This window comes from Chinchilla lanigera, unplaced genomic scaffold (genome assembly GCF_000276665.1).
Source record: "Chinchilla lanigera isolate Chin_1 unplaced genomic scaffold, ChiLan1.0 scaffold00122, whole genome shotgun sequence".
Lineage (NCBI taxonomy): Eukaryota > Metazoa > Chordata > Mammalia > Rodentia > Chinchillidae > Chinchilla > Chinchilla lanigera.
The window spans coordinates 213990-222123 of NW_004955523.1; positions in this window are offsets into that span (position 1 = coordinate 213990).

Here is an 8134-nt window from a genome sequence, read left to right on the forward strand (position 1 = left end):
ATCAAACTCATGACCTTGCACTTGCCAGGCAGGCACTTATGCCACTGAGCTATATCCCCAGTCCTGTCTCTGGAATATAAATTTAAGAAAATTTCTGGATTGTTGAATATGTATATCTTCATATCTGTTCAATAAATGCCAAACTGTTTTCAAAAAAAAAGGAAAGAAGCAACCAAACTAACTTCCAATGTGCCAACACCACTGCCACATGAGTGAGAGTTCCTATAGTTTCATATCTTCTGTTTGAAGCTGTTTTATTTATTTATTTTTGGCCATGGTTTTTGTCATTCTAATAAATATATATCTCACTGTAATTCAAAGTTGCAACTTCCTAAAAACTAATTTTTAATAAATAACATTGAACACATTTTCATATGCTTGTTTGACATCAGTGTATCTTCTTTGGTGAAATATCTGTTCAGGTCTTGTGCTCATTTTTAAATTGAGCTCTTATCTTACTGTCAAATTGAACATTGCTTAGATTTCCTCTAGTGTTTCTTTCTAGAAGTTTGATATTTGTGCACTTATTACTTACATCTGTGATCCATTCTGAGCTAATTTCTCTAAAACATGTAAGATATGTATCTAGACTCTTCTTTCTTTTTGTATTGGACATCCAGCACTATTTGTTTAAAAAAAGCTTTCCCTTTTCCAGTGAATTGCTTTGTTTTTCGTCAAAGATACTTTGACTACATTTCTATGATCCCACTGCTGAGCTCTCTTTCTTTCACCAATACCATAGCCTTGCTTGCTGTAGCTTTGTAGTGAGTCATGAAATCAGGTGTTATGAGCCCTCTAACTTTGTTATTTTTTAGGATTATGTGAGTTATTCTAGGTCTCTTACCGCTGCATAAAAACAATTGGATTATGTATCTTAGTCTTGTAGTCTGCAATCTTGCAATACTTGCTAATTAATTCCACAGATTCTGTGGTTTGTTTTTAGTTTTACTTTGTTTGCTTTTGTTTCTTTTGTTTTTGTCAAATTTTTGGAATTTTCTACATAGACAATGACAATGAAGTTTTCTGTGAATGAAAAGTTTTATTTCTTTTTTTTCTGAGACAAGGTCTCACTATGTAGTTCGGGCTGGACTTGAACTCACTATGTAGCTCAGGCTGGACCCAAACTCAGGACAATCCTCCTGCCTCAGTCTCCCAACTGTTGAGATTAGAAGCATATACCACCACACCCAGCCTAAAAGGTTTTATTTCTTTATTCTTTTTTTTCATTTTCTTGTCTTATTGCACAAGCTAAAACTTCCCACATAACATTGAATAAGAGTGGTGATAACAGATACATATATCTTTTTCCCAGTCACAGGAGGAAAGATCTGATTTCTCATCGTCAGGTATGGTGTTAGTTGTAAGCTTTTTGTAGATTTTCTAGTAAATTGAGGAAGTTTTCTGAGTCTTTATAGTGAATAGAAAGAGTGAATTTTATCAAATGCTTTTTCTAAATCAAATGATAAAATCTTATTATTTTGTTCTTTTGTTCTTTTCTCTTTTGTTCTCTACATCTATTAATGTAGTGAAATATACTGACTGATTTTTGAATGTTGAACTAGTCTTACATACCTAGAATAGGTTGAACTTGGTCATGTTGTACAATTTGATACATTATTGGGTTTTATTTGCTTACATTTTGTTGAGCATTTTTGCATATATATACATGAATTATAGTGGTCCTCAGCTTTCCTTTCTTGTAAGATCTTTCCTGGCTTTGATTAGAGGACAGTGTTTCCCTCAAAGAATGAATGAGTTAGGAAGTCTTCCTTTCGCTTCTGTTTTCTGGAAGAGATCATAAAGAAGTGGTGTCTTAGCTACTTTTCTCATTACTGAGACCAAATACCCAACACCCAGAGTCAATGGAGGGTAGGTTTATTCAGCTCACAGTCTGTAGAGGTTTCAGTCCATAGTTGGCTGGCACTAAGGCAGGCTGGCATGGCAGAGGGGCATGGAAAAAGAGTTCATGGCATGGCAGGCAGCAAGCAGCAAGCAGCAGAAGCAGTAGCAGCAAGCCTGGCTTCTTTCTGTCCCTTTATATTCCATCCAGTCTGCAAACTTATTGATTGGTGCCACCCATACCCCAGGTGGGGCTCCAATTATCCACACCTTTAATCCCAGCATCACACCCTAATCCAGTTGCCTTCGAAACTCCCCACCTATGACCGCATGAGGCTATAGGGAGACTTCTATAAACAAGCCATAACAATGGTAGAAATCAGCACCAGAACCATCTGCAATTCGTACTTTCTTTCTTGGAAAATTATTATTTCTTTAATAGCCAGATGTGGTGGTGTTATAGTCTCAGCACTTGGGAGGTTAAGGTAGGAGTACTGTCTTGAGTTCAAGGCCTGTCTGAACTACACAGTGAATTAAAGGCTAGCCTGAACTAAATAGCAAGATCCTGTCTCAAAATTAAATAAATAAACAAACAAACTGCTGGGTGTGCTGGCACACACCTGTAATCTCACCACTTGGTAAGCTGAGGCAGGAAGATCACCATGAGTTCGAGGACAGCCTGGGCTACATAATGAGCTCAAAGCCAGCCTGAATTACAGAGTAAAAAGCAGCCTCAAAAAAAAGAAAGAAAACCTCATTTCTTTCATACTCATAAGTCTATTCAAACTATTTCGTCTTGTATAAGTTTTAGTAGCTTTTTTTTTTTGGTACCAGGAATCAAACTCAGAACCTCACACTTGCCAGACAGGCACTGTGCCACTGAGCTATATCCCCAGCCTACCTGCATGTTTTTCACGGAACTATTAGTCCATTTCATCAAGTTATCAAATTTGTGTGTGTGTATAGATAAATAGATAGATAGATAGATAGATAGCTGGCATAACTGTACTGATGATGTCTGGCAGTTTGTTGAGGGGAACAGTTAATGATTAAAATTTTTTATATATATTTGACCAATTTTGCATGCTTGTATCTGATAATCTGAGCAATTTATGTGAAGAAAACAATTTGCAGTATAACAGCCATTGGTGAATTCCTACAATCCTGTCTAAGAAACTATATATTGTCTCTAATGTTCTTTTAAATTATTATTTTCTTATTCCCATTAATGGTTTGATCAATCTTCTATTCTTACATCTAGTAATCTGAGCAACTTCGTTGAAGATAACTATATGTAATATAACCGCCACTGTTAATCCTTATCATTTGGTTTGAAACCCTGTCTCACTTTTAATGTCCTTGCTTTGTTTTGTTTGTATTTTGCTATTGTTCTTTTTTTTTACTATTCTCTTTAAAATTTAAAAGAAAAAATTGTGGACATAGAGTGGTTTTTTCCCCCAACACTTTAAATATTTTCCTCCACTCTCCTGGTTTGCAAGGTTTATAATAAGAAACCCTCTGTGATAATTACCCATGGTCTTCTATAGATAATGTGATTTTTTTTCCTCTAATATTCATTGTAGTTGCTGTTTTCTGAGCCCTGTGTATCTATGGTTTGGTATCTGTCATTAATTTTGGAACATGCTTGGCAGTTGTCACTTCAAACATTTCTTCTGCTCTACTCCATCATTTTTTAACTTCCAGTGTCCCAATTGTATGAATGTTATACTTCTTCAAATTACCCTATAATTATTGGATATTCTAGTTTGGGGAGTTTTGTTTTTGTTTGGTTGGTTTCCGTTTTTGAGGTATACTCTCATTCTTTTTTCTCTCTTTGCTTTTGAGTTTGGGAAATTTCTATTAACATATCTTGAAATTCACTCCTTCCTTTATTGACCAAAGTATGAACCCATCTCAGGCACTCCTCATCTCTGTTGCAATGTTTTTGATTTCTAGCATTTCCTTCTGTTTGTTTTGTTTTGTTTTGGGGTTTTTTGTTGTTGTTGTTGTTGTTTGGTACTAGAACTGAACTCACACCCTCACGCTTGCCAGGCAAGCACTGCGCCACTGAGCTATATCTGCAGCCCCCTTCTGTTTTTTATAATTTCCCATTTTCTTTTTATATAATCCATCTGTTCTTCCATATTGTCTACTTTTTTCATTAAAATCCTTCATACATTATTTTTAAATTCCCTGCCTGATGAATCCAAAATCTGTTTCATACCTGATTTTGAATCTGACTCTTGCTTTGTTCTTACAGATTGTAGGGTTTTGTTTGTTTTTAACCTATTAGTATACCTTGTAGTCTGCTGTTGTTACTCAAAGTCAGGTAAGATACATAAGGTAATAAGAACAGAGGTTAAAAACTCTCAGTGTGAGATTTTATATTAATCTGGCCAGAAAATGAACTGTGTTTAATGTTTTATTACAACGGTAGGTATCAGAGACTTCAAATTTCTTTAAACCTCTGTTTTTGTTTCCTGCATGTCTTTGGATTTTCCTAAGAACTCCTCCTTAAATAGTCTGCACCTTCTAGATCTTCTAGCTACAATCTGCTTTTATCATACTAATGCCCTGTTTTTACAGTGATGAGGTACAAGGGGAAGTGTTATAAAATTGTAATAGTTTAATTACTGCCTTCTGTGGGCCTGTATCTCTAGCCTGTGACCTTAACACACTGTATCTCAGATTCTTCCTCCTTTAGATGAGAGCTGGAGTTGAGTAAATGTCTCCCCCTCAGGTAGGCTAAGACTCTGATAAAATCATTCCCCCTAGAAAGCAGAACTTTGTTAAGAAGAATGCTGTGAGTGTGTTTCCAGATGGAGTTTCTCCTTCCTCCTGGCAAACTCACAAGGGGTTCTTTCTTGGCTCTTTATTGTGGAAACGTGGTAGAGATCCTGGAGGTAAAACTCACGGCGGTGTAAGGACTCTCAGATTGCAGCTCTGGGACTCACAGCTGTTCGCACTCCACCTCCAGCAGTTCACCATATCATGTTCCTATCAAACTGTGATCCAGCGGCCTCTGCTGTGGGAAAGGTGATCTCAGCTGTATCTCTCGCCCCTTCCTGTCTCCAGAGGTTAGGATGGTAATTTTGCTGTACAGCCTCAACCTCTGATGGAGCTAAGAAATTTGATGATTTTTGTTTTTATGGCCTTTTCTTGCTGTAAAGACAGTAGTGACAACTTCTAAGCTCATTATATTCCACGGTTAAATCCAGAAAGCTATTGGGTTTTTTCAATAAAAGTATTATAAAATTTAAATGACAATCAGCCCTCTGTATCCACTGGTTCTCTGTCTGTGGATTCAACTATATTTTAAAACTTTTTTAAAAACTACATCAGCACTGAGCATGTGTAGACTTTTTTCTTATAATTATTTCCAAACAATACAGTGTAAAAACAACTATTTATGTAGCATTTACGTGGTATTAGGTGATGTAAGAAATCTAGAGTTGATTTAAAATGTACTGGAGAATATGCATAAGTCATATCCAAACACTATGCTTTTTTTCTTCTTTGCAGCAATGGGAATGGAATCCAAGGACACTTGACCACTGAGCTATAACTCCATACCTTTTTTTTTTTTTTTTTTTCTTTTTCAGACAGGGTCTCACTATGCAGTTCAGGCTGGCCTTGAGCTCACTTTGTAGCCCATGCTGGCCTCAAACTCACAACAATCCTCCTGCCTCTGCCTCCTGAGCTCTGGGACTACAGGTGTGTGCCAACACACCGGCTCCCATACTTTTAAAAAAATTTTTAAATTTGAAATATGACCTCACTAAGCTGGCCAGGCTGGTCTCAGACCTGGGCTTCTCCTGCCCCAGCCTCTCCAGCTAGGTCACAGGTGTGAGCCATAGTACCCGGCTATACAGTATTATGTCATCTTACAAAAGGGACTTGTATCCTCAGGGGTCCTGGGACCGATTCAAAAATGGACATTGAGAGAGAGTTAGTTGTACACTAATAGCCTGGACCTAACTAGGGTGGGTCAAAACATCCTCTACACAAGATCATAAAGGCAATAGAGGCCTATGATAAGCACCTGAGACATCAAAAAGGCCAACTCATGTTCCAAATACCCTACTAAGCAAAGCAAAGAAAAATGTGTACAGTTCTGAAAGTCCATCAGAATAATTTCAGTTTAAACTTAGCACCTAAAGATTAAACCTTTTAACACCTTAGAATCATACATCTTTCTGGGGTGCAGAGCAACTGAGATTTTACCATCCAGCCTCAAAATAGCTAAGGAAGAGATTCTAAATCAGGGTGATGGCCTCCTTCTTTTTCTTAGTTATTATGTAAGAGAACAACTACACTTTAGAACATTATACATAAATCAGCCTCCACTTAACGGCCCCTGGATCAGAGTCCTTCTGGTGTCAGAGACGGGGCCTCAGTTCACTTCCAAAGGGAGAAGAGCCCAACTGTGCTGTAACTCAGAAATCTCCACTAGACCCTTCTCTCTGTGAGAAAATCTGGCCCCTCCGCATTCCCACAATTATCCTGGGAGCTGGGTTGCCAAAACAAAGGTGCTATGCCTGATGTACTAATGAATTCATGGAACTGCCTAGTAGAACGAGGTTATAGGGAGGTGTTGGAAAAATTTTTTTCTCTTTTCTTAAAAAAGCTGGCCTTTCTTTTTGTGAGTATATGTACACACACACACACACACACACACACACACACACACACGATTCCTCTAACCTGAAAAATTTTCACTTTCCAGCTGCCACAAATTACATTGAGGTTTTGCTCTTCTTCTGAGATCCAATTCCATTTCTCAAAATCCAAGGGATTTTGTTGGTCTTATGTGCATGGCACTCCTCCTGTTTGAGGTAGGATGGTTTCTTCTTTCTTCTTCTAGACTGAAAGCACCTTAAGGAAGGGCCCTTTTTTCTTCCTTTTAAATCTTGTATCTCGGGGGCTGGGGATGTGGCTCAGTGGTAGAGCTCTTGCCTTGCGTGCACAGGCCCTGGGTTTGATCCTCTGCACCACATACGTAAATCTTGTACCTCCCCAAACTCCTAAAATCCACAATGCCTTGCCCACTCTCAACAAATGCTTATTGTTTTCACTTACTCTTGTGATAATAATAACAATAGTAGTAGTAGTAAGTATCACATATTTAGTACTTACTATGTGCCAGGTACCATTCTAGGTATGTCATATGTATTAATTCATTTAATCCTCCCAACAACTCTAATATTATCCCCACTTTATAGATGGGTAAACTGTTGCACAAGCTGGTCAAGTAACTTTTCATAAGTTACCACAGAGCTGAGATTTGAACCCAATCTATGTTAGCCCTACGGTCTATCTTCCAAACCACTTGGCTATATCGCCTCCCCCAGTGCACACAGGACCCAGACATGATTTATCCCCCTCAAAGCTATCCTTTGCTTTCACAGCAATAGAACAGATGGTTGGGATATAAAACAGTTTCCACTTTCCAACAGGACTTTGTAACTACAATTGCACCACAAATGAGCTCCACAGTTATTGTTCTCACTCAAGCAATCCTTACACAGCTGCAAAGCCTCCAGTATACAAGGTGTGCTTAAAAGATACGGGGAGTATTTAAATTTTAAAAATTTATTATAGCTGGGCGTTGTAGTGTACACCTATAATACCAGCACTCAGAAGGCTGAGGCAGGAGGCTCACCATGAGTTTGAGGCCAGACTGGGCTATACAGTGAGCTCAAGGACTGCCAGAAATACATAGTGAGAGCCTGTTTCAAAAAAATTTTTAAATAGTTATTACAATAAAAAACACATTACCATTAATCCCCTCAAAATACTTCCCCTTACTCCAAACACACTTATTCCATCATTCTTGCCACTTTCTAAGGCATCTCTGGAAATCCTCTTTCACAAGTTTCGTTACAGGGTGTTATCAAAAATACAGTGACTACTGCTGCTGAGTGCCTTGCAGTGGAAAGGCGGCCTCCTGACGGCAGTGCCGTGCGTCCTCACCCACGTTACTCACTGGGCCTGACACCGAGAACTTCTGAACCCTCCTCACAGTAAAAATCACTAGGAAAGGTAAACATTTTGAATCGATTCAGGACGTCAAGGCAACCTTGATAACACAACTAACAAGGGGAAGAGGACTTCCAGAGCTGCTTCAGAAAGTGGGAAGATGATAGGATACGTGAGTCTGAAGACAGAGGGCACTTTGAGGGGTTAATGGCGATGCTGTTACCGTGAAGTCTTTCTTAAAGTTGTGTGTTTACCCTAGTTTTCAATCACACCTTGTAAGGGGAAGATATAACAGGGAGGAGGAGCTCCATTTCAC